Raw genomic sequence first — 25,570 nt, forward strand, 5'->3', positions numbered from 1 at the left:
AGAAAAAAAAAAAAAAACAAGACCTAAAGTTTCAAGCTTGTTCATCTAACACTATGGATTTAAAATCCTGCTCAGACAGGTAACAAAGCTGGTCACCTGTTACTGAGGTCACAGGATCTCCACCAAGCCAAGCACAAGCATTTGATTTTGCTGATTTGTTTTTTCTCTGTCAGAGCAATGTCCAAACATAAAGTGTTTCGGAACATTATATAGTTTACTTTTAAGTCTCTGGTGGCCTGAGAGTAATTAGCCATAAGATCCATAATTTCACCATGGTCAAGGAGACCTGTCACAATGACATTCATTTTTCTGTTGCCTACATAAAGCCAAGGGTAATGACTGCCAGATATATCCCATCCACTTTGCCTAAGTCTTATTGCCAGGGAATGCGAATACTATGACTATGAAGCTGGGCACTTTGCTGTATTATGTCAGATTCATTTTTAAACTGCCATACAGTTATCTTCCAGATTCACAATTTATATTTAAAATGTCTCTAGTCACAGTGCTTTAAAACATAAGAGTGTGTAATCAATCCAGTGGTGTCTCTCTGAGTTTACAGTCTGGAACACTGGTTCAAAATGGCATAAATTGCCTCGTACTTCCCGGCAGGATGTTATTGCTGAAGTCTGGTGACAATTCTCTTAACATCAATTATTTCACTACTGATTTTTGTGTTATATCATGCACACTGGACAGACCTACAGCTTCTGGTAAACGGTAGTGTGCTGAGGTTAAAGATATTCACATCTTTTCTCTGCACATTTAAAGTAATTCTGTACCAGGTCAGCAAAGTCAGGGAATGAATAACTACATTCCTTCTGAATCAAACTGCTCCCTTGATACTGAAAACCTAACATTCTCTTATGCTGTTTTAGGTGCCTGAGGACCCAATTATCCCTCATCTAATTGCCAGCTTTCAGGTTTCTTTTAGCATCTCAAATGTCTTGTATTGCTGAATTTAATATAAATGATATCTAACAAATATAATACTAGAAGACATACCTTTTTTTAACAGGGCTGTGCAAGAAAGTGGAAAACAACAAAGAAAGGACATCAAGTAACATAGATGCATAATTGCATGGTGCCTACCACACATTTCAAATCTAATGTGTGTCAGAAGTCACTGTGTATCTACTGTATCAAAATTGTCAGTGACACCCATAGGCAGCTACTGCTCCAAGGAGAGGTTACTGCTTGGTCTACTGAGATGCATCTAAACCATCTTCACCTCTCCAGAAAACTTTCCAGCTTTCTAACAGGAAGTGAATACTGTAGCATGTCATGAATGTGCCATGGTCACCTTCCTGGCTTCTGACAAATTTATGAGCAAGTTTTTGTCAAGAACAGTTAAATAGGTTACTCCATAATATGCTAGTGTACTTGTGGGAGAAACAAGACAGAAACATTTTTATTTACTAAAAACATATGCTGCCTTTTCCAGATCATTTGGTTAATACAGGTGAAAGAGTGGGAAAACAGAGGAAGCAAGCAATATAGAATAAACTGTATTCTACTCTACCTGCAGCATTTGGCACACAGACAACTCACTAAACAGTTTCTTAGTAGTGATAATCAACAAGTCAGTTTGTCTGTCTGTCTCCATTTCAGTCATGTTTTGCTATCACAATAGTTCCAGTCATCTTCTTTTTTCCTACATTGCAAATCTACCAGTGGGAGAATTATTCTGGCACTGTTTAATAATTCATTTCTGCAGTGTCCACAGGGTTTGCATGTAGCTATTTTTATAGCATGAGTGAAATTGCATTACATTCTGATTATTTTTGAACATTTTCTCTGTCACATCCTTTGAAACTTTAATTTTTTGTGGAAGATGAGTTGAACAAAGTAGTTCATGAACTAGATATAGGCTATACTAAATGAAGGACTAGCTCATGATGGGAGCAAATTTCGTAGAATCAGAATCATAGAATACTTTGAGCTTGAAGGGACCTTTAAAGATCATCCAGTTTCAACCCCATTTTTTGTTTGCAGTGAGTCTCAGGGGCATCATTACAAGAGGACAAGGAGACATTCAGGTGAAGGAGGAGGACAATATGCCTTTATATATTAAGAAACCACTTTTTTTTTTTCTAGACTCTATTTCTGATTCACTGTGCTTTCATAATAACTCCAAGTACGTGTCATTGTGTCATGACAGCTCTTCACTAACTTTTATAGGGAAGAAACATTCAGGAAAAAGGAAAAGGTAAATTTGTATCTTGCAAATTTTGAGGCCTCCATACTCTTCAGTCAGAGTCCTCCAAACTTGTCTTTTCCCCTTTTTCTCCTTCTTCATGAGACACCTTTATCTTACCAGGTGTCTTTCATCTCTCTTTATTCATTTATATTCTCACATTCTACTTGGTCTTACAAATATTTTATGGAAATTTATATTCAATTACTGCTACTTCTTCCTTCAGTTACCTATATTTTTTTAATGGGGGGGGGGGGGGGGGGAAGGGAGGAGGAGGAGGGAGAATCATGAGGGACTTTTTTCCCTAAACGTCCAAACAGATTGTTTCTCACACTCATGATGTTAGGGGGAGGGCAAGTCAAAAAACCTGCTTTGCATTGATGAGCTGTTTATAAGAATATAATCTTGCCATTGTTTCTCTAGATGTAATCAAGATGCATATCTCAAATGTGACTTGTAAAAACTCTATGACCACATTGATTAAGCAGCAAGCTCTATATAAACCAGGCAGCAAGGTAAAATGATTCTGCCAGACAAAGTATTAATAGCTTTATTGAAAAGCTTTACTGTAGGTTGGTTTAGAATAGAAAGAAAGTAAATAGCTAAAAATATCAAAAGAGAAATATTAAAACCTTTTGCATTTGGAGAAAAGTATTCTTATGTCACAATATCAGGAGATTATGTACTGCAAAAGAAATATGAGATCCTGAATGAAAATAAATGTGTGTATTATAAAAATGGAATTGTCTAGGACCATCATACTATCAAGCAGGGATGAACATAAATAGGAATAGAAATAATCAAAAGTGGATTAAATGTGTTAGTATGAAACTGCCTAGAAGCAAGGGTGAGTATAATAGTGAAACTTGGATTAGAAAGCTTCTTTTTAAAAGCAAAGATTCATATTCAGGATAAAAACAAACAAACAAACAAAACCATATTGCATAGATATACTACCCATATAAGTAGTATCCATAGAGATACTACTTTTCAGGGGCAGTTTTAGAGTGCTGAATCTAAGGTCAAGGCAAAGAACAGCCCAAACTAACAGAACTCAATGGACAAAATCAAAGTCCCAGGAATCAACTGGACCACCTATGCCATCTTGCTTCAGGCTCCCACTACATTATCATGGATATTATTACATGTTCATGTATTCTTTTGCTACATTGTCCTGGTTCCAGTTAGAACAGAGTTAATTTTTCCTCATAGTAGCTGGTAGGGTGCTATGTTTTGGATTAGGATGAGAAGAGCGCTGATAACATGCTGATGTTTTAATTGTTGCAGAGCAGTGTTTACACCAGGCCAAGGACTTTTCGGCTTCTCGCTCTGTCCTGCCAGCGAGCAGGCTGGGGGTGCAGCAGGAGCTGGGAGGGGACAGACCCAGGACAGCTGACCCAAACTGGCCAAAGGGGTATTCCATACCATCTGACGTCATGCTAAACAATATATAGGGGTGGCTGGCCGGGGTGGGGGGCCGGCTGCTCGGGAATAGGCTGGGCATCGGTCAGCGGGTGGTGAGCAATTGCATTGTGCATCACTTGTTTCATACACATTATTATTATTAATACTATTATCATTATCACTATTATTATTATTATTGTTATTATTATATTCCTGTCTTAATAAACTGTCTTTATCTCAACTCACCGGCTTCACTTTCCCGTTTCTCTCCCCCATCCCAGAGAGGGAGGGGGGAGGGTGAGCGAACGGCTGTGTGGTGTTTAGCTGCCAGCCGGGTTAAACCACAACATACATTCAGTGAATAATGGCAGAACATAGAGTAAATAGTGTTTATTTAATAGGAAGTGAGACATTCATTTTTGAAAGTCTCCAGCTGCAATGAAAAATAGTCTTAAGGTACTATGATTACAATCACCTTCATTATAAGAGCAGGTCCATGGGAACAGGTCCTGTATGTGATCATGCAAATAAAGGTAATACCTTTTATATCACAGGATGCAAACCTCTGTCGTGCATGTCTTCATTTTGAGTGCTTGGAAACTGCATTTCCTTAATGGGACCTTTTCTGTATGCATTTTCTGAAATGCAAACTGAAGTAAAACAAAATAAAACAAAACTTGTTGTATCTTGTCAATAATCCATATAGATTGTCAGTATAATGGGGAACTACAACAGAGGGTTGTGACACTAAAGGAGTGTCTGCTTGAACTCTAATTGCTGAATAGGATCACATGACTGTGATCCCAGAGCATTTTGCAATCTCTGCCTATTCTTTTCCATTTTCTCCAATTTGTTCCACACCAGGCTTTTCCTCATGAGTTAACTGGTTTTCCCTTTCCCATTCTTCATGACTGCACAATGATTATTTTCCCGCTGTAATCTTCTCACTTCCACAGTGTTGTACACCTTGTCTCAATGCTTCACTAATAACTAGATTTGTCCCTGGTGATCCCAGCCTCCAGGCTTGGGTTCCTTCCTTTCCCTGTCCTGGTTCTGATGAATTGTACATCACAGCCGCCTCCTTCACTTCCAGCTGATAGTCCAGGATTTAACACGTCTGTATTTGAGACTCAGAGAGATTTTCATCTCTCATCTGACCTGTGGCTTCAAACTTTTAAGCTAGATTTCTGACTTTTCCCATTTCATTAATACAGATTAGAGAAAAAATGATCCTCTGGTTTGGACAAGAAGCCTAATTTAGAAGCCTATCTCTCTTCATGGATTAAAATCTCTAACAGATTTTAAAGCAAAATAGTTTTGTAATTTTCAGGCATAATTTTAGGTGGTATGTGCATCATCTATACTGCCTGGACAGTCACAGCAATGATGCAAGCCACCCTATTTCTATGGAGAAAAAATAATGAGATTTTTTTTTCATGATGAAATATAAGAAATCTACCCATTGTTTGTATACTGTAGTTCTTTAAAAGATAGAATAACAGGATTGGGATTCAAAAGGGACAGGAAAAGATGACAGAAATTTAGTGTGGTGGGCCAACTCTATTTCCCTGAGCAAATAGTCAAAAAGAAGAAATATTCTGAATATTGATATCATGTCTGAACAACCCCTATATGTACAGATCGAGTTGCAATTCAGGGCTATGTGTCCTCTTATTACTTTTGTACCCTGGTACTAATGAGTGTGTTGCTTTTGAAGAGACTCAGTTATGTTACCTTAAAGATGAATATCCCTAAATTTTGCTTCTACATAAAAGAAGCTAATGGGAAAGCTATGCTAGACAGTTATCTTAGTGTGATCATTCACAACATCTTACAGTATAAGAGCACGTAAGTGTATCTCTACTTGCAATAAAGGCTGCCACTGTGTATACCTATCATTTTTCTATCTATTCAGAGCAAGTCAATTTGTATGGTGTTACATATTGCAGTTTTATTTTCCATTAGTAATGCAATGTTTACTGTTATCTTATGTATTTTTTGTCATAAGAACTGTTGTAATTAAAAATGTATTTGGGTGACACTTATTTTTTCTATTTCTAAAACATCTCCCAGTTAGACAACATTGCTGCATACTCAATCTCATAACTGATAAAAAACTGCTAATAGAAAATTCATGGATAGCAGCTCTGATCCCCTCTAAAAGCAGATGATGATCTGAACGGGCTATTAAAACATTGTTTTAATTAGAACAATGGTTATGTTTTGGTGGCTTCCATTATACAAGGCTAGCCCTATAGATTCTCTATAATTCATGACTCACATTGACTTTATAGGGAGATGCAAGTAAATCTTCTTACACTTAAAAAAAATTAAGGTAAGGAAAGCTCTAGTGCTCATTTTTTCCAAGCATTTTCTAGAAAGTCAATCCCTCTTCAATATTTAAGGTGGGTGGGGTTTTTAGTTTAGAACATTATCTGATAACCAAAGCTATAGTTTCTTTTGGATTTATTCGTTTATGTTAATTTCTGCAATTATTCACAATGATTGAAATAAGATTGATAATGTATCACACACAAGCTTATTAGAATCAGTCAATTATAATGAGAACTTATAATCTGAATGTGAAAGAAGACACTCAAGTGGAAATTATTTTAAATTGTTAGCATCAATCTGAATCCCTATAATTGCTTATAATGATAAAAATTTTCAAATACCATGATGTAGCCGAGCTATGCAATTTCATACTATACACTCAGAGTATTTTCTATTTAATTATGTAGTTTCTGGAGATCATTCATTAAATCTTGTGGTCGAGTGATCCAGCATAAAAGCTGGTCAGAGGTAAGAAGGCATACAGCTCAGTCGTATATTCCACCATTACATCTACCATGTATTGAACAAAATTCTTTGCTTCCTAGTCCCCATTACCCCAGCAGTAGTTTTATATCACTTTGTAGCTCCACTCCTAGCCACATCCAACTCATTCAGGGGGTAAAATGCTGGAAGTGTTCAGGGAGTAAGTCAAAGGTTCTACTGTCATTAATTTAAAAGTATGCTCGAAATGTCAGACCAGCATAAGAACAAAAAGTTACCTAGCCTATCTCTTGCTACTAAGACAGGCTAGACCATCCTTAACAGACGTTCACCTAGCCTTTCTTTCAAAGTCTCCAATAATTAAAAAAAAAAAAAAAAAAAAAAACAAAAAACAGGCAGCTTGTTTCAGTTATTAGTTATCCAGTGTATTTAGAATTAGTTATCCATGTATTTAGAAAATTATCTCTTTCAATTTAACTTACAGCCATTTTGTTGCAAATTCATCCAATTTTGTCCTCAAGTGGACATGGAAAATAATTGAATACCACTACGTACAACCTTTGGATACTGTGTCCATTAACGTTTATAAATGTGTCTATTAACAGTGTAGAAAAATGCCTAAGTTAACTCAGTTCTTTTAAACTTTACTCAGAAATCATAGTCTAAATCTTTTAGCATTTTAGCTCTTCTCTAAACTCATTCTAACTTGCCTACGTCTTTCATAGAGAGCAATTCCTAAATTTAGACACACCACTTTAGCTGAGGCCTCACTAGACATGGAAACCACAGAATAATTTCTATCTGTGTTATGTATAACACAGCTGCTAATACACCCCAGAAACAAATTTGCATTTTTTAACCACATCACACTGATGGTTTACATTTATTATATTGCTTTATGCTATATCCTGAAAATACTTTTCTGTAAGTCTTCTTAAACTAAGGAGTGATTCCTAATTTTGTATTTTTTCAATATTTTTGATCCCCAAATGCATTTATCTTTATTGGATTCAGCTAATTTCTCCAATTTGTTTTATTTGTTAAATTCTCAATTTTGTTTGTTTGTTTGTATTAGGATATTTTGCTGTTGAAGCTCTAATTTAATTTCTTTGAGTTATAGCTTTCTACTCTACTAGTTATCCTTCTTTCATTCTGTCTTCCCAGGAAAACCTACTTACTAGCTCTTTCAATGTGCTGATTCTCCTTTTTTGAAATATACATCTGACAGTCTTTTCTTCCTCTTCCATCCATGCATCCTCTTCCTAGAATCCCAGATACATCATGATTGCTTGCATGAACATGTCTTCTGGTTTTGGATTTTCAAGCGGTATAGTCTAGCTAGTTAGAATCACACCTAAACAAGCTAGAACTAATCATTTATTCAAATAAAAATATTGTGTCTGTCTGACAAGTCTCTATTCCTTGTATGAAAAGCAAAGTTAGTCTTACAGCAATACAAACTTAATTAAAACCACCTATTGCAACCCTGCTGTTTGTATGCATTGCATAGCTACACAAAAATAGCCTCATCCACCTACTCGTTCTGTTTGGCAGTTTATAGTAAATCCCTAGCATTACATTAACCTTGTTCTTTTCCCCTTTCATCTTCACCCAAGTATCCAAGTACACTGCCTCCTTCTGAACTTCAGAGCAGGTATGTATACATTCTTGATCCACAGAGCAACTGTTCCCTGTATTTTTCATTCAGCATGGGCAGAGTTTTACCCTATATTTAAACTAGACATGAGCATTGCAACTATTTCACATAAATGTTGACTTATATCCTTAAGCCTCAAAACTAGCTTGGGTACTTTTCCAAGAAAACAAAGGATGACCTATTGTAGTGACCTGCATGTGTAACAGCCCAAGAACAATGTAGATTCAAAGCTCATGCTGTAAGGAGAAATTGGCTGAGTAGGTAGCAAAATGTATTAACATAAAAAGGCAGAATTTTATTAACACAACAAAATATCACAAAACATAGCCAAGCAAGTAAACAAGAAAAATCTGTAACAGCCCTATAATTATCACGTACATTAAGATTAATAATAGCAGAAATACTCATCCCATGCTCTTCTAATCAACAAATAGTAGATTACAGGGTAATTAGTAGGGAATTTATATATGATTATTATGTTCTAGATTACACAGTGACTAATTATAGTAGCAATCTGAAGGCATGTTAATAACCATGGAATCATCTGACAAAAAGAACATAAATTAAAGGTGTAGCATGTTTCTGAATTGTATACATGATCAAACATGTATATAAATACACCAAAATGATTTTCATTATTTTACCCATTTCTCCAAAATAATGAAAAGTAATGCATCTAAGTAATATTTCTGAAAATCCTCAAGGGTGATTATCATCACAGAAGTATAAGATATTACTAGTGATTTATTGAATGACCATAAAAAGATCTGCATAAGCTTCCACTTTATTTGTTTTTTGGGGAAAAAAAAAAAAGGAAAGAAAGAAAAAAATAACAAAATAACAAAAAATAAGAAAAAAGACAATTCAGAAAGAATTTAAAAGACTAAGCATGGAAACATGGAGTTTTTGTGACTGTTAACCAATTCCAGTGTGCAATGTATAGGACAATCTCCATCCTTTAAAATGAGAGAACATCCTTAAGAACTTAAAAACAATGTGCTATCTTCCTGAAAATATAAAAACAAAATTTATGATATTTTCTAATTAAATCATATATAAAACTGTGTTCCTATGTCCACAGAGGTTCAGCAATAGTATGATTGTCTGAAGTTGTAGGGTATGCAGCAATTGTCTCAGATAAAACTTTCAGATACTGAGCATTAATGAAACTTAGCCCTTAATTTAGGAGCCAAATGTGAACTTAGAGTCTTCAATTTAGAAAGCCTTAAAAACAGTCTTGAGAAGGAAAAAAAAAAAAAAAAAAAAAAAAAACATAAAGCACTACGTGATCACTAGTATGATTATATTTTTTTAAATGACAGTTTATTTCCTGGGGGGAAAAATAATAATAATTAAAAAAAGGCAGAAGAGTAGGTAATTCCTAGGCAATAGAAAAGATTTGTACAGTCCACTGCTATACCGCTCCTTCATTTATCAATGGCTGCTTTCTACTACTGTCCAAAACAAAAACAATTATCTTTAAAATTGATACAGACTGTGGAATGGGCATGAAAAGAAGGCATGAGAGGTAATGGAACAGAGCATATACCTAGCAAAATTTAAATAGAAGAATGGAAAAGTTAAACACAGTTTCCCATAGGATCCTACTGGACAAAATGTCCAGCATACAGACAGACAAAAACATCATACGATGGGTGAGCAATTGGCTGACGGGTAGGACTCAAAGGGTTGTAGTAAATGGGTCTGCATCAGGCTGGCAGCCAGTCACCAGGGGGGTCTCCCAGGGCTCCATTTTAGGGCCAGTTCTTTTCAATGTTTTTATAAACGACTTGGATGTAGGACTAGAAGGTGTTTTGAATAAATTTGCTGATGGTACTAAATTGGGAGGAGTCATTGACTCTGCTGAGGATGGAAAGGCCTTGCAGAGAGATCTGGACAGATTGGAGAGCTGGGCAATCACCAACTGCATGAAGTTTAACAAAAGCAAGTGCCGGGTCCTGCATCTGGGACAGGGCTATACGTACAGACTGGGGGCAAGAGGCTGGAGAGCAGCCCTGCAGAGAGGGATCTGGGAGCTGTTGTTGATAGCAAGCTGAACATGAGCCAGCAGTATGCCCTGGCAGCCAGGAGGGCCGACTGTATCCTGGGGTGCATCAAGCACGGCATTGCTAGTCGGTCGAGGGAAGGGATTGTCCCGCTCTACTCTGCGCTGGTGCGGCCTCACCTCGAGTACTGTGTGCAGTTCTGGGCACCACAGTACAAGAAGGACTTGAAACTGTTGGAGAGTGTCCAGAGAAGGGCTACGAAGATGGTGAAGGGCCTAGAGGGGAAGACGTACGAGGAGCGACTGAGGTCACTGGGCCTGTTCAGCCTGGAGAAGAGGAGGCTGAGGGGAGACCTCACTGTGGCCTACAGCTTCCTCACGAGGGCGAGTGGAGGGGCAGGCGCCGGTCTATTCTCTTTAGTGACCAGTGATAGGACCTGAGGGAATGGTGTCAAGATGCAGCAGGTGAGGTTCAGGCTAGATAGGTATCAGGAAGAGGTTCTTCGCTGAGAGGGTTGTCACGCACTGGAACAGGCTCCCCAGGGATGTAGTTATGGCACCAAGCCTGTCGGAGTTTAAGAAGTGTTTGGACTGTGCTTTTAGTAATATGGACTTAATTTTGGGATAGACCTGTGTGGTGCCAGGAGTTGGACTCGATGATTCTGGTGGGTCCCTTCCAACTCAGGATATTCAATGATTCTATGTTTCTATGAAATGCTAGCAGAAAGAATAAACTATGAGAGAAAGAGAAATAATACAGGAGTGTGGACCATACTCTTGTAGCTACCTAAATGAGCTTAACTTCTAAATTCTAGTTAAAAATGCTTCACCAACAGGATCAAAAGATTTGTTCTCAGGTGAACAATTTGACAGAGCTTGCTTCATTCTCATATTAATAAGGACCTGGGAATGTGCTAAGAAGCATTAAACTATCTGTTTAGCCATATGGAAGATGCTTCAGAAGGTCTTTCTTACACAAAGGCTGAATTCCATGCGCAATTCTCATTAACTGTGAAGAGCATTTAGAGAATCAGGACATGTATGATTTGATATGTGAATCTTCCATTGTTTGAGGCAGCAATTATTTCTGAAACCACAGAACTGAATGCTTTTTTTTTTATTTTTTGGTTTTTTTTGAGAGCCAGCTTGGGAGGAGATCTGGCACGTATAGTTCTTCCCCCCGCAGCACAAAAGACTGGCTTGGTTGCCCCTCTGGAACCATCCAGCCTCCTTAAGCCAGTACAGAAATGTCGTAGGCCTAGAATTCAAAGAGAAGAAGAAATGGTTATTGAGTAGCCCATTTTCCAGAGCTAGTGATGTAGGGATCAAAACCCGAGGGTTGTTCTCAGAGTCATAAAGATTAGGGATCCTGAGGCTATTTCTTTTGATTTTGTGCTGGTATTTTACACCTTTTCTGTGGAGCTTTTCTCCAGGGCCTTTTGCCAGAGAAAGCTTAGCTGTGAAATGATTTCAGTATTTCTGTGAAGAGCACAGCAAGGCTAGAGGTGGAAACAGAAACCCTGGACTGCAAGACACAATTAAAACAGCAGACTCTATAATGACTAATATAGCTTATATGATTCTCAGTCAGCATGTTTTTCCTCTTCAGCTGAATTTTTATTTCTACTTAGTCCTCACTGTTATTTTCTTAAAAACGTTCCCACATTAAGGTTGCCACTGCAGGGCCCACCAGAGTTGATATATTCACCTGGTACAACCCAGAAGCAGCATTGCTGCATTAGCCATCTGTGCACCTGAGTTAAAAAGCCATGTGATCTGGGTACTTGCTTGAATTCACTGTCCCAAAATCCATAGTGAATATAACTACTGACTGTAATCTACCTTCCCCCCACCATGAAAACAAATTCTAAGTTTTTCCTTATTCATTTTTTTTTTAAAGTAAATCCAGCTGCTATATTTACCTTATTCCTTTTTATCAACAATTGCAGCAACAATTAATCAGCTAGTTAATCACTCACAGAGAAGTTTTGCCAGATTTTGAAAAAACAAACAAACAAACAAAAAACATACATATAATAATAAAGAAAGGTTCAGGTGATAAAATAAATATATGTGAAATGATGAAAAGGAAAGAAAAGAACAATGGCATAGAAAATCTGCTAAATATTTATGTTCTTGCAAAAAACTAAAAAAACTTGAATCACTAGGGATCAATACATTTTTAAAGACACATACTCAAGATTGAACTGCTGCTACCAAAGCTGAAATAAACCTAAAATAGCAGAAGGCAAGACAGTAGTGAGGCAGAATGAGCAAAATAGGCCAAAACCAGACACATTTTCTACAGAAATGAAAACTAGATAGGCCATAGGGTAAGTAAGTTTGTAGGCAACCAAAATACAAATAGTTGGAGAGAGATCCAAAGAAGACTGTTTGTATTCTAGAAGTATGAAGCAGATGAAATATAGGGAGAAATACTAAGAAGTAAAAATGTCCTAGGAAGAACAAAACCTAACACAGGCAAGTTCATATGTATTTTATAGCAGTGCAGGGTCTAGTCTTCAAATTAACAACCATGACAGATTTAACATATTTTACATTATGAATACTGAGATGCGATTACAGAAGAAAGGAAAGAGATTATTAAATGAAAGGAAAAAACGACATGTGAAACAATGGAAAAAGAATGAAAAAAAATCAAAAATCAGAAAAGATAATATCACTATGATAATAACTGTTAAGAAAATCATACAGAGGCTAGTCTAATATTTGTGGGAATAAGTTTCAGAAGATGGTAAAGAACCATGAATGATAAAAGGAAGTCAAGATTGGCAAGATCTTAGGTTGAAGTTGACTCTGATGAGAGATTGCAGTAATAACATTATAACAAAATAAATAGATATTGGAATGTTGGATTTTTTTTTCTTTTTTAAACTACATGAAGATGGGTTCTTTTTGTGAGGTTAAGGCCAAAAGAAGAATAGGGAAAAAAAAAACTAACAAACAATCAAAAAACATCTATGTTGTAAAAGGAAGATATCTCACTGCAGGAATACAAAAGAAATCACTTGGAATCAACTCATGGACTGTATTGTTATGGACTACAGTTTAAGAGTCAACTATGAATGTAGTCCAAAGAATGTAAAAAGTCACTCAAGACAAGTTTCACTGTCTTTGTATCTTTTCTAATTATTCTCATTAATTTTGATGAACCAAATTACATCTAGGTAAAATATCCAATTTCATAAGTAAAGATATATAAGTAAAGGTAATTTTTTTCTTAGAATAATGGTCTCAAAGGACAGCTTTAGATGATAACTAGATTTAGGAGGAGCCGTGTCTTGTGAATCCATTCTGTAGTGAGCCAATAGCAAGAAATAGTTTAACAAAAACATGTCTGCGAGTTTATCATTTTTTTGTGGGTTTCTTCAGCTGCAGCACCCTCATATATGGGCCACGCGCATTCTCTCTTCCTGACCACCTCTTCCACTTTTCTGGGAGAGCTATTCTTGCAGCTGTGTGTGACTCAAACCAAGGAAACAATTTGGCAGAAAAAAAACCTTTTACCTCAGTTTACAGCCTGATGACTTTGCCAGGACAGTTTACTGGGTAGTTGTACAACTAAGGTAGCAAATGGAAGAGGCTGAGGGAAAAAGAAACAACCAACTGAGGGTTGTTTAAGTTGGTCTGAATCCCATTTTAATCCAGTTGCTCTGGTGATAACACACCTTTATTTCCATCTTGATGTTGAATATTACTAATCTGCTCATCAAAGGTAAAGTTGTGGCTTTGCCTACACCCCATCTGCCTTTGCTTCCTCTCCACTCACCCACAGGTGACTACCAGTTCCCCACAGTGGCCTCTGCAGCTCTGGTTTTGGTATTGCATTTGGTTCTTCTTATTCCTCTCATCACAGAAATAATCTAGTCTTTAAGGGAAAAAAAAATGCAGTGTGAAAATAAAACAAGTAACTTCCCTGATTTCACAGAAATGAAATTCTGTCCAAAAAGGCATGTGATAAGTTGAATAAATGTGCTTATATTGTTTTCAAAATTAAAACAGCGAAAAAACTCTCTTTTAGATGAGATTACTAAAAGAGAAACATAGATACTGTTCAGCATTTTACACTACATGTGTTTGAGAAAGCGCAAAGCATAACTCTCACAAAGGCACTCAAACAATTATTAAATGTCTCTAGAAGAAAAATGTTAGACCCTTAAGTGAAGGTTGGCTTAAATTTGAAATATTTTGTTTCAAACTGGAATATGGCAATATAAATTCTGATCCTAACACTTATGCAGTTTTAAAGTTCCCCATATCAGATAAATGAGCCACTCAAAAAACGTCTGATTATCATTAGCATAAACCTAGATTAAAAAAAAAAAAAAAAAGCTGAAATAGACTGAAATAAGTGCCAGACTACTTTATGTTCACGTTTACATATTACAAAAGCAAAAAATGAAGAATAGTGACTTATTATGAGAAGTTGGTTTTGGAAGCAACACGTAAATCTTCACTGGGTAAGGACAAATAGACACCGACAGAAATCCTTTTCTGGTATTGCAAGAGGTCTCAAAGGGCTCTGAAGCTCATACAGTTTTCCTCATTTTAAAATAGTTCCCTACTTAAACCTTACCAAGCTCCACTCCAGAGGAGGTATTCTCCTATTCTGGAATGATTATCACAGCTTCAGCAGGAACACTTTTCAGAATAGGGACGAACATTTATGCAAGGAATAATCTTTTCAGGATAATTGTATCATTGCAATTTTATTTTCAGATATTAAATGCACAATCATTTCTCATGATAACTTATAGTATTTCTGCATTATGGGGGACCATTCTTTAGATACTATTAACACACGTGTAGATTATTAGAAGATATTTTAATCCTTTGGAATGCCTTAGCACAGGAATTTGCATGAGTCAATAACATCTCATTTGCTAGTCTTTTATTTGTGCAATACGTTGTAGGATTCATTTGGTAAGACATAATTTCATATTTTCAGCAAATGTATAAAAAATATATGTGTCTAATATATTTCCTTTGAATAAGTAGTTCCACTTTGATACTTTTACTTCTCTGTGAACCTAAAATTTAGTGTAACTTTGGAAAAGGAAAAAATGGGGTGCTAAAGACATACATGAAAGTGAATTTTCCAGCAAATCTACATCATGAGTGCACCTTTTCCCTCTGTCAAATCATTATCCGCTGTCAGCAAACATCAGTATAGTACTTCATTTTTATAAGGTGTTCTTTTCTGTGTGCTTATTTCATGCTTTTTGATTTGTAGAAAACAATTTCACACCCAGTGAAATCAGTGTTACCTGTAATAAGAACATGTAGTTTGAAGCTTCATTCTGCTGAATTGGCCTGATTTGTTAGAAATGTTTCTTACAGATCCCAGCCTATAATTTACATGGTTCAGTGAGATCAAAGGTAATTTTTTCTCTTCTTATTTCACTGTACTCTCACCTCAACTGGAGAAAATGTTTAAATTATAAGAGTTTCAGTCTAGTAAAGCACTTACTGTTTAGTATGTGCTTAGGTTTTTGTTAGTCAACAAAGCACTTACACTTTTTTTATTCCTACAGACTTCAAATTTTATATAAGCTTAAACTTAAACACACTCATATTTGCTTTCAAGAGAAAAAGCCAAACTAAGAAATATATTTTGAATGGACTTATCAAAAAAAAAAAAATCAAACTGTCATCCAATTCCATTAAAATTCATTAAAGATTTTATCCTGCTCAAAATCCCTGAGAGTAGCTGGGAAGATTAAATTGTCAACCTTTGAAACCTTCTCTAAAGCTTAAATCTTCACATCAAAAAACTTTAAGTAAGTATCAGAGTTGTCATGTTATGTTCAGCCTATAACTACTGATTTTTAAGAAACAAACATAATCTATTCTGTAATTAGATTGATATGCAATATTTATAATATTTCCAAATATATATTAGTGGTGCTTTTCAAATTAGCTAGTGATAACCACTTCTCACTGAACTCAGAAATAATGTCACCAATTATTCTTGCATCTCTTCTCAAATGCCCAAATCATCCTTGTGCTTTTTTTTTTTCCATCAAATATTAATAATGAAATAATTTAGACAGAACAGCAAATTATGCTGGTGAAGTTCTTGAATATTTATAGAGAAAGGGCTCTCTGTCAATGGTCAGGTAAAAGTTATTCCACCCCACATAGCAGAGTAGAACAGGATACTGAATTAACCTGAAGAGGCATTTGGTGTCTTCACTTTCCAAATTTGCTGTGCCTCTTAATTCTGTTGTCTGTAATATCATCACAATCTGATTTCCATATATTCAACTCTTGGTTTCCTAACTCTTGAAAACCTGCCTGCCTTGTCCTTTTGTTAAAATTCTGACTCATCCTATGTGACATCCACCAGGCTGGCACAGTCAGGGACTATCACTAACACAAAAAAAAAAAAAAAAGAGAGAGAGAAGGTCAGCAAATTGTCCAGCTGATTTTGACTCCAACCTAAAGAGCATGTGTTGATTCAGAAACAGGTGACTACGGTAATATCTCGTAAGGCATTAATGCCCTCAAATTTATATCTCTGTATTTTTAGGGAAGAATTTCAGTCTCTTCACCACTGTTTCTTTGTGAAATTCCCATACCCATTTACCTACATTTCTTTCTGAATGAAGGTAATTTTCTTTTTGATATTCCCCAAGTTCTAGCTGTTCAGATTCCGATTCTGAAAACAACTGATGAACCCAGGTAATTCATCCCAAAAGAATGTCATAATTCTCCAATTAATTTTAGAATCAGATTTATATCCGAAGTCTAAAGCAACCAAAGCTTAAATAAACTAGGCAGCACAGTGCCTTGATTTAAATAAATAAATAGATAGATAGATAGATAAATAAATAAATTAATTAATTTGCATGCTACCACATGTGCACTTATTGCCCACTCCACCTATGAGATTTAAAATGGACAGAGCTGGCTAGGAAAGTTATGCAATTAACCATGGTATGTTCTGATCCAATTTCTCTCTTCAGCAGTTACTATAGGCTGTGCTTCTAAGTCCCCAGTGAAATTTCAATCTGTCGTTCCCCATTAGAAGGTCTGAAGGAAGCTGAAAAGGGAGCCCTGCCAACACTCTCCTTGGAGAGGCTGCCGCCAGGGCTCCGTAATCCCCTGCAGCCCCTCTCCTCCACAATCCTGCCTGAAAGTGTCGTCCTGATTCCCACCATGCTACCAACCTTTCATCTTGCTCCAGGTTTCAAGGAGGAACAGGACAATTCTTTATTATAGGCCAATAGGCCAATGTTTTATTATAGACCAATGTTTTATTATAGGCCAACGTTCTATTATTTATTATTTACATTTGTCATTTCTCACACACTACATTTTACTGGAATGAATTTGGGTATACTTTTCAGTGGAGTGGGTATTAAAAATAAATAAATAAATAAATAAATAAAAAGCCATCTGTCACAGTTTACTATTCATTTTATATAATAACCTTTTCAGCTGTGCATGTGTCATTGGGAGATATGAACCTTGTTCCATGCAAGGAGACTGCTTGGCTCTCTGATGAAAGGGTGTGTAAAAACAGAAGCAGATAAGAAAGCCACAGTATATAAACATGAGGAGACCAGCTTCTTAAAACATGAAAGCAGCACCACTGATAAAGTGGTCAAGGCAGTAAAGTATCTGAAGAGTAACAGTCACAAAAGAGGAGTAACCAAAAAAGACTAAAAACGTATCCCCATACTGCAGGACCTACCAACTAGCTAAATGCAGCCCAGGTTAAAAACAGAGTTTATATATATATATATATATATGTATGTACATGGGGTTTTAACAAAAAAAATATATATTTCATTAAAAAATATGTGTTTTTAATAAAATAGATTATATAAATTTGTGTGGATTCCATAACACATATAACATAGAGGGAAGAGAAAAAAGGAAATTGGAACTGGTCAAAATGAAAACAATTTAACTACATGCAAAACCACTTATTTCTGAAATCCGAGCAGAAAGAATGTTATTACTATTTTCATTCTTCCCAATCCAAATCCTAATTTTTTTTTCCTTTCAATTTCTAACTAATAGGTTGGAGAGACAGTCAGGAACATCCAAGAGCAGAATAGCAAAAAGGTAAGGGTGCACAGATAAAAGAAATGTCATGCAGCCATCACCTTAATCTCCTGTATGCTTTCATGCATCACAGCCTGAGATCACAAGGAAGCGGTGCTCTGAGGGACTGCTGTGTCTCCTTCCCAAGGAAAGATAGACATGGACAAGCAGCACATTCAGTGGAGGCTGTGAGCACTTGTGAAGCTCTGCTGGGGTAGCTGCAGGCTGTGAAGAGACAAACCATGGCTGAAAACAAAACCTCATGGTTCATTCCCAATATAAATTAATGAGAGCTCTCTCTTGCTGTGTGGTGTACTGGTTAGTGGTCAGCTCCACACCCCAAACCGTGAAGCTAGTGAAATTGCTGACAAAACTCCTCTCATTTCCAACATGAGCAAGACTGCTCATCACATTTAAAAGGGATAGCAGCAGCTACAGTCCCAGCACATTCTCCAAGCATTTTTTCTGTCAGCATTTTCCTTTACCTGCAAATATACCAACACAGGAACGAAGTCAGAGCCAGGCAGACCCTCCTGCACAAGAGCAATGTCCACAAGCATGTAAAGAGACATCTGCAGCATTTCAGACGAGCTTAACTTAAAAAGTGTTACAGGAATTGCCTGTAGTAATGGTGAGGAATAGACTTGGTACATTTAAATGGTAATGTTTCAAGTTGGGTTCCAAGTTAACACAGGCTAAGTAACTTCTAATGCAACTTAAAGTTGTTATAAATCATATATATACATATCATAGATAAAGCACATAATACCTTTTGAAAAATTTACTAAGAATTGAGAGAGGGAAACATCAGAACTAAGGACCTGTTTCCTGTAAGGGGAAACTCACAAAAATAGTCTATTCTTTTACAAAATCATATTATCTATTCACGCTGGACATCAGTAAGTGCAAAATTCACGTTAATTTCCACTAGATTTGAATCAGTGTCTAAAGAGCCATCTTTTAATACTCAGAGTGTGTCCCTATTAGCTAATCCCAGCAAAAGGAAACAAAAACAAACAAACAAGTGTATGTAGCTTATACCTGCTACAAAAACTCTGTCATCACAATATCCCTGTGCCTATGAGGAGGAGGCGAGTGGATGAAGTAAAATATCACAAAAGGAGACAAACATGTTGAGAAACTTTCCAGAACACTGGGTATAAGCCTTGACAAAGTGAATTTGTTAACAATTATAACATGATGCTTCTCTGCCTCATGTTGGATATGATCTGATTCCTAGACATGCAAAGCTCAAAGAGTATGCTTCTATTTATTTTTAGCAGAATAAATGATGTCTTCTTCCTAAATGACTTTTTCCTCTAATTCAAGCCACCATGCCCTTCATTCTTCTTGGACATGCAGGGAATTGCATTGAGAGTGCATCAGTTAAATGCAGTTAACTATGTCCTGAGAGGCTGGTAGCCTCAATCCCAGCTGTCAGATTTTACATTTAATTAAGTAATCCTAATTACATCTGTCTAAAGTTTGTAAAATTGCATCAGTCTCAAACCTGGATAGCAGAACGGCTGTGCACAACACCTTGGTTTTCTAAAAGTTTGTTTTTATCAGAGCTACGACCAAGTGATCCACTCCAGCTGTCCAGAGAAATGATACACTGCTTTCCAACAAACACAAAGACTGGAAACAAGATCAGCTAAAAGGCCATAAATCATCTGCTAAATATAGTCGGAGAGTTACGTAATTAGGTATTTTGCAAGATAAACTTCTGGTTGGCTTATATGTTGCTGAACTCTCCTCTACATTCATATTTTCCTTTGCCCAACATTCACTGTATTATGCATTTGTCATGTTGAAAATTTAATACTATACAAAAGTAATATACAGGGGAAAATAAAACGCACCACAAAGCCCTGGATGGTTAATTGCCTTTCTTCAGGAGTGAATGTGACCAGCTATGTATAGTATGTATAGATTATCGTTGGACATAATCCAGGGTTTTCTCAGATTTGTAATGATCATATTAACTTGACTTTTCCAAAAAGCCACAATGTTTTGTTTGTTTGTTTGTTTTTTCGTTTTTTGTTTTGGTAAAGTTCATAGTTCAATGAAAAAGATGCCTGAGTAGAATATATTTCCATTTCGTATTTGAAAACGGTTCCATTCTCAGTTCCATTGTTTGAACACTTCCATGCTTTTTGCTTGTTTCCATTCTTAAAAGCACCATCAAATCCCACCATTTCCAATTCCATTGGTTTTAACAGAATTTAGGCACTTGTTTAAAACTAATAGAAATTAGGTAGGCACTGGAATATTTTGCTTAATGAGTCTACAGTGACTAATGTAGTGAACAGTTCATAAACTGAACTGTAAACAGAAGGATGAATCACAGGTATATCACTCTACATTTGTTTGGCTAAGTATATATTTGACTAGCAGGAAAAAAAATAAAAATAGCACATTTTATTTTATACATAAGATTATAATAATGAATTCTAAGAAATCTAAAATCTGCTTCTTCACTTTTGGCAGTGATTAGATGGTAATAGTATCAGCAGAAATATTTTTGAAGGTTTTTCTATCTGTTTTAGCTCATGTTTCTGTAAGGAAATTAACTGGTAGTGTAGATAAATCAGTTTAGTTTGGAATGTTAAAGTGGTGCATCATTACAGAATGAATTTACAGAATTTAAATTATTTTAATTAAAATAAAGTAATGAATTACAGAATACAAGAGAACAGTTTAAGAAAATAATATATTATTTCATGGCAGAAGAGATCAGTTATGGATGATAATAAAGCCATAATTTTTGTTGCTGGATTCAACTGACAGAGTCCTCTCTTTTCACAGTTCCATCCCATTTTTAAAGATGCAACTTTCAAGCTTGCAAGTGTTTTGTTTTCAAAACATACATACTTATATTTACCCATGAATGAAAATACTTATAGCATCTTTATATAGCATTTGTAAGACTTTAGAGACTGTGGTGTCTCCTTCATTTTTCAGATACTGCATAGACTTATAGAGATTTGTCTAAGTGATTTGCTGAAACTTGCAGAAAGTAAGGGTCAGAGTTTGCTTAGCTGACTTAAGTACTACAGAACTGAGAGATAATGCTAGCCTCTTGCCTGGAGCTAGCCTGGGTTAAATCTGACTCTGTATTTCCTGATGGAGATGGGCAGATACCTCCAGAACACAAGAAATTTTGATAACAGAAATTAGGTGCCCACCTCTTTCCGCTGGCTCCATGGCCAGCTTCAATGCCACTGTGATTTATTTGTCCAGAAGACTGAATGAGTTATCTATCTAAAACCATTCATCAGAAACACTAACCTCAACTGCAGCTATGCATATTCAAAGTGCTGATTTCTCTTTAGAGGGGCAAAGGGGGGAGACATGACATGAAACAGAAGAAAGTGGAGGAAAAAAACTAAGCAGCTTGATGGAAATGCAGCCTGTTACAAATTCCCCACAGCTCACTGATTAAGGCACTGAGCACCCTAAAAGCCTGTGCATGACAATGATCTGGCTAAAAAACTAGTAACTTTATTTCATAAGTAAATCTCTGAACCAATTCCTGAACTGGCTCGCCAGGGAGCTGCCTAAATGTTGAATGCACAAGCAAGGGCGTGGGTGAGACTGCAGAGCTGAGAGAGGGAGGAGGAGAGAATCGTGGCAGCCTGCATTTGGATCAGCTCATTGTGCACCACGCCTTTCCAAGCCTGAAGCCTGTGTAAATTGTGACGGGGAGAATCTGACACTAAATCAATGAAGATACAACGGACTCCCATACCTGGTATCTTTCTGACTTTGCTGCCTGTGACTACCGGGAGATTTTAGCTCTTTCTTTTTCCTCGAACAAGCCCTTAGTCTTGGATATGAAGATACCATCATGAAACCGAATACAATTTCAAAAAACACTGAATTAAAAGATTTACTCTGTTCATGCATTAGATGTATGTGCCTTAGTAAAGACAATTAAAATTTCACTTTAGAAGTGCTTTAACTATTACGTCTCATATCGAGGGGAAAAAAAATAGGTTTGGCACAGAAATTCTACATTTATCTACTTGAGGACTCCTTGAGGAGATGGCTTAGCTCCCTGAGGCTGGTACCAACGGGTGTGTTTTATTATTCTGTTTGACACCCCTGAGTTTTAAAAAGTTTATGTAATGTTTGTCTTGCTGAAGCGCATACTAATTAATCATTTTTGAAATTTATTAATTCTACAGTAATCTTTGCAGGACCTTGATAAAATTTGTAAAAACACACCACATTTATATACCATAAGTTGTATACATAAGTGCGACTCGTACTACATTTAATTTCTAAGACTTCTGCATCCTTCTACAGAGCAGTGAACTGACAGCTTCATCTCACGGGCACAGCAAAGAAAGGAACAGTTTTGAAGTTGGGATGCACAATGTGGGAAAACATATCTTGCAGTTGCCTTCGGTAATTTAAGGGAAGGAGGTTGGAACGAGAACCCTTTTCATACCACCAAGATCAAAACGACCAGGTATTCCATTTGCTGAGTGACTGCTATAGCCAGCATGCTATCCTGAGTATTCAAAATGAGATGTACTGGTATGAACGTGCATAACTAGTTCTCTGGGGAAACGAATGAACAAAAAGATGTCCTGGTGCGCTGCTATCCTATTCTGTCTTCCATCTGAAGAAAATATCACCGGCTGTCTCTAAGAGCTTGTCCAGCACACTGGTATTTCTATGCCTCTTATTACATAAAACTGCATTTTTTTCTAAAAAGTTGACCCCAGCTTCATTTGGAGAAGGGAGAAGTATTGCATATACGTGAGATATGCATTCAGAATGCTGAACACAACAGGTTCCTCAGCAAACTTAGGCAAAGCAATGTCTTGTTTCCAGATCTCAATCTAGTTCTGGCAGAAGCTAGGCACAAACTTGCTCAGACCAGGCAGAAGTCTAGACACCCCGGTAACAGCACTTCCACAAGTGGAAAAGTTGATGCACTTCCGAAGCTAGGCATCAGTTCAGAAAGGTGCTACAAAATCACAGTTTGGGATGAAGACATCTGCATGACTATTTTTATTTTCGGTGCTTAAATTCTCATTTGGACTTAGCCACTCTATATAATCATTTTAAACACTTAAAAATAAACATAATAGTATTAAAATACAAGTGTGACAGTTGCTTTACAAATCCATAGATACATTCTCATAATGTGTGATTGTTCATTATACAAATGGTCTGATTTCCATACATTGAAGGAACTACTTCAGATGGGTGGAACAATTTTCCCCTTTCTTTGTCCCAGGTAGGGATTTCTTGTATGAAATCCCTGCCTGTTTACTTCACAGAACTTGCCCGATCATGAGCTTCCTTAGCAAAACAAAACAAATGAAAAACACATAGCAGTACTAATTATCTTTACTAGTTATTCTTCTTCCTCAGATCAGTCCCTGGCTTTCAGGCACCGTACTTAATGTGACAAGAGGAGAAGATACAGAACTATTTATTAATAATAACCATCATTGAAGGACTTATTCACTTCCTCCCTACAGGTTTGGACAGGTTTTCTAACAAACTTGTAGTAGTTTTACTATGATTGTACAGATATGCTTTTAACAAGATTTGTGAGGAAAATTATATATTTGTGGGGAGGAAAAAAAACATGCTTTCAGGTAGACAAATGCAAGTCTGCTCAGACCACAGGAGAGACTCTTTTGTCAGCAGTCACAGAGACATTTAAATGACTGCTTCCCTTCACAAACCAAGAGTTGAGTGCCTAAATCATATCCATTTATTTGATATGCACATCACAATGTTCCCTCTAAATGACAGAGCAATGATCTCTGGTATCAACTCATGGATAGTCAGGTAGAAAGTCTGGAATCCTTTCTATAGTTTAACCAAAGGTTTCCTGAAAATGAGAAATAAAATAAAATAAAAATAAAATAAAATAAAATAATGGGAAGTAGGTAACTTATCACCCAAGGAATCACTGTACTACCATTGTGTCTGTATGTAGTGCAAAATGAAGTTTGGCAAACATATGTACAAGAAACGAGAACAGGGCTGGAAACCTTCCTACGAAGTCTGGCCACATTGGGCAAGAAAGTAAGTATCATATCCACTACTGTAACCCAGCGGGCAGCTCTACTTCCAGGTGTAATTTGCAAAGTTACGACTTTTGATTCTCAATCTCTTTGTATTGGAAAGAACAGCATGTTATTCTCCTGAAATATTGTGAGTAATAATCAGCATCATCAGCAAGATAAATTCTAAGTAGGTTACACAGAGGTGGTAAAGAACATTAATAATACGTTGATGCTCTAAATATAAACATTGCAATTATATTATTACAACTACAGCTAGCAAATGCTTTGGATACCAGGCTAGCGAGGCAGTAAGCACAAAGCTAACTTCCATCATAAGGAAAGGGACACTGAATTAAATGGAGCTAACCCTATGTTTGCCAACCTGGGTGAATCACAGACTTTTTAAATATATCCTGCCATACAAGCCACGTGACAGGCCACCAACTATTAAAGCTTATCAGTAGAAGATTTTAAAGGAAGTTTTAAGTTCTTGAATGCAAGCAATTTAGTCACCAAGTAAATTCATGGCATACATAGAAATATCAGTTGAAAGTAATCAATACCTTATAAAAGGTTTTTGTTTGTCCTCTTTAACATCTGAGCAGTGAGTGATTTCCTGGTTTTTTTTTAGGAAAAAAAAGTAGTTTTAAGAAGATCATATATTGATCTTGGACAGACTGAAGTTAAGGTACTCCTTCGTGAAAATGATCATAATTAGCTCACATCTTTTATTAAAAATCGTCTCAATTTGCAATGATCTGGCTAAAAAACAAAGTTATATTTGTATATAGACTCAGCTTGAAAAATAATCATTCATCTGTTGAAGAAATCTATCTTAAACAAGCTGCCTCCATTATCGTTAAGAGAGGTTTGTTGGCTTGTTCATCTTTTGACTAAGCTAAACTTATGGCCTGGCCTGCCAGAACATTTACAACTCACAATTTAAGGAATCTTTGAAACATTCAATTCAAGGCATGAATCACGAAGATTTTTGTATTAAAAACTTACAGAACATAATGTGTGTTGAAATAATAAAAACGGTAAAGCAAAAGAGAAGTCTGAAGCTTGCATTCCGGAGAGGGCACTACTGAAATTCCAAATTTTAGAGCAAAAGCCATGTCACCCTCCGTGAGCGGCGATTCCTCTCACAGGCTGACAGGAAGCAGAGATGACCTAGCGTTTTTCCAAATTAGTCACAACCCTTCGAGTCAACAAGCCAAAAGATAAAAAACACACGTCGCGTTCCCCGAGTACCGCGACTGCAGACGAGGCTGCGGGGGTCTCTCACGACCCCAGGTATAGACGATGTAACAGTTACAGGTTTGGGGGTACGCTGGGGCTCCCTGCCGTGCACAGCCGCTCACCGGGCTCTCGCAGCAGCCAGCAGGCCTCGCGCTGCCCCCACACCGGGCACCAGG

The 25,570-nt window shown here is 36.7% G+C and overlaps 1 long non-coding RNA gene across 2 annotated transcripts; it reads right to left on the reverse strand.

Moving 5' to 3' along the window:
• Positions 1-7,038: 7,038 nt before the first annotated feature.
• On the reverse strand, positions 7,039-25,466 carry LOC106035674 (uncharacterized). Of its 2 annotated transcripts, XR_010826520.1 has the most exons (4): positions 24,716-25,466; positions 18,177-18,339; positions 13,829-13,927; positions 7,039-11,296 (listed from the first exon to the last, which is right to left on the reverse strand). It is a non-coding gene; the product is annotated as an uncharacterized lncRNA (long non-coding RNA). The 2 variants fall into 2 exon arrangements; XR_007169902.2 differs by lacking the exon at positions 24,716-25,466 and having other exon boundaries at positions 18,177-20,733.
• Positions 25,467-25,570: the final 104 nt, after the last annotated feature.

Source organism: Anser cygnoides, chromosome 1, assembly GCF_040182565.1.
Source record: "Anser cygnoides isolate HZ-2024a breed goose chromosome 1, Taihu_goose_T2T_genome, whole genome shotgun sequence".
Lineage (NCBI taxonomy): Eukaryota > Metazoa > Chordata > Aves > Anseriformes > Anatidae > Anser > Anser cygnoides.